This window comes from Eretmochelys imbricata, chromosome 27 (assembly GCF_965152235.1).
Source record: "Eretmochelys imbricata isolate rEreImb1 chromosome 27, rEreImb1.hap1, whole genome shotgun sequence".
NCBI lineage: Eukaryota > Metazoa > Chordata > Testudines > Cheloniidae > Eretmochelys > Eretmochelys imbricata.
In genome coordinates, this window is record NC_135598.1 from 15,868,016 (window position 1) to 15,870,711 (window position 2,696).

Genomic DNA, 2,696 nt, shown 5'->3' on the forward strand with positions numbered 1-2,696 from the left:
TCGGGCTGGGTTGTGGGGCAGAGATGAATTGGGGACTGGGGGGCAGAGATGAACTGGGGGCTCGGGCTGACCTGGGGAGATGGGGGGCAGAGATGAACTGGGGGCTCGGGCTGGGTTGGGGGCAGAGATGAATTGGGGACTGGGGGGCAGGGATGAATTGGGGGCTCGGGCTGGGTTGCGGGCAGAGATGGATTAAGGACTGGGGGGCAGAGATGAATTGGGGACTGGGGGGCAGGGATGAACTGGGGGCTCGGGCTGGGTTGGGGGCAGAGATGAATTGGGGACTGGGGGGCAGGGATGAACTGGGGGCTCGGGCTGGGTTGGGGGGCAGAGATGAATTGGGGACTGGGGGGCAGAGATGAACTGGGGGCTCGGGCTGACCTGGGGAGATGGGGGGCAGAGATGAATTGGGGGCTCGGGCTGGGTTGGGGGCAGAGATGAATTGGGGACTGGGGGGCAGAGATGAATTGGGGGCTCGGGCTGGGTTGCGGGCAGAGATGAATTGGGGACTGGGGGGCAGGGATGAACTGGGGGCTCGGGCTGGGTTGTGGGCAGAGATGAATTGGGGACTGGGGGGCAGGGATGAATTGGGGACTCGGGCTGGGTTGTGGGGCAGAGATGAATTGGGGACTGGGGGGCAGAGATGAACTGGGGGCTCGGGCTGACCTGGGGGGATGGGGGGCAGAGATGAATTGGGGGCTCGGGCTGGGTTGGGGGCAGAGATGAATTGGGGACTGGGGGGCAGGGATGAATTGGGGGCTCAGGCTGGGTTGCGGGCAGAGATGAATTGGGGACTGGGGGGCAGGGATGAACTGCGGGCTCGGGCTGGGTTGGGGGGCGGAGATGGATTGGGGACTGGGGGGCAGAGATGAATTGGGGACTGGGGGGCAGGGATGAACTGGGGGCTCAGGCTGACCTGGGGGGATGGGGGGCAGAGATGAATTGGGGACTGGGGGGCAGGGATGAACTGGGGGCTCGGGCCGGGTTGGGGGGCAGAGATGGATTGGGGACTGGGGGGCAGAGATGAATTGGGGATTGGGGGGCAGGGATGAACTGGGGGCTCGGGCTGACCTGGGGGGATGGGGGGCAGGGATGGATTGGGGACTGGGGGGCAGAGATGAATTGGGGACTGGGGGGCAGGGATGAATTGGGGGCTCGGGCTGGGTTGGGGGCAGAGATGAATTGGGGACTGGGGGGCAGGGATGAACCGGGGGCTCGGGCTGGGTTGGGGGGCAGAGATGGATTGGGGACTGGGGGGCAGGGATGAACTGGGGGCTCGGGCTGCCCTGGGGGATGGGGGGCAGGGATGGATTGGGGGCTCGGGCTGGGTTGGGGGCAGAGATGAATTGGGGACTGGGGGGCAGGGATGAACTGGGGGCTCGGGCTGACCTGGGGGGATGGGGGGCAGAGACGAATTGGGGACTGGGGGGCAGGGATGAACTGGGGGCTCGGGCTGACCTGGGGGGATGGGGGGCAGGGATGAATTGGGGACTGGGGGGCAGGGATGAACTGGGGGCTCGGGCTGACCTGGGGGGATGGGGGGCAGGGATGGATTGGGGGCTCGGGCTGGGTTGGGGGCAGAGATGGATTGGGGACTGGGGGGCAGGGATGAACTGGGGGCTCGGGCTGGGTTGGGGGGCAGAGATGGATTGGGGACTGGGGGGCAGGGATGAACTGGGGGCTCGGGCTGACCTGGGGGGATGGGGGGCAGGGATGGATTGGGGGCTCGGGCTGGGTTGGGGGCAGAGATGAATTGGGGACTGGGGGGCAGGGATGAACTGGGGGCTCGGGCTGGGTTGGGGGCAGAGATGGATTGGGGACTGGGGGGCAGAGATGAATTGGGGACTGGGGGGCAGGGATGAACTGGGGGCTCGGGCTGACCTGGGGGGATGGGGGGCAGAGATGAATTGGGGACTGGGGGGCAGGGATGAACTGGGGGCTCGGGCTGACCTGGGGGGATGGGGGGCAGGGATGGATTGGGGGCTCGGGCTGGGTTGGGGGCAGAGATGGATTGGGGACTGGGGGGCAGAGATGGATTGGGGACTGGGGGGCAGGGATGAACTGGGGGCTCGGGCTGACCTGGGGGGATGGGGGCAGGGATGGATTGGGGACTGGGGGGCAGGGATGAACTGGGGGCTCGGGCTGACCTGGGGGGATGGGGGGCAGGGATGGATTGGGGGCTCGGGCTGGGTTGGGGGCAGAGATGGATTGGGGACTGGGGGGCAGAGATGGATTGGGGACTGGGGGGCAGGGATGAACTGGGGGCTCGGGCTGGGTTGGGGGGCAGAGATGGATTGGGGACTGGGGGGCAGGGATGGACTGGGGGCTCGGGCTGACCTGGGGGGATGGGGGCAGGGATGGATTGGGGACTGGGGGAGGAAAGCTGGGCTCGGGCTGGGGGCTCAGAGGCGGGGAGGAGCGACGCCCCCCACCCCTGTAACCGAGCCCCTCCGGGCGCTGCCCCCGAGCTCCGGCCGCCCGGCTCCGGCCCGCGGCTCCCGAGCGAGGCGGTCGCAGGCGGGGCTCGGGGCGGGGCGGCGGCGGCGGCTCCGCGCCTGGTTGGAGCCGGGGGAGCCGGGGGCGCGGCCGCGCGGGGCTGGTCCCGGCTAAAGCGGCCCGGGCGCCGGGCGCAGGGTCCGGAGCGGGGCCGGGCGCTGCGATGCGGGGCGCTGCGATGCGGGGCGCGTAGCGGCACC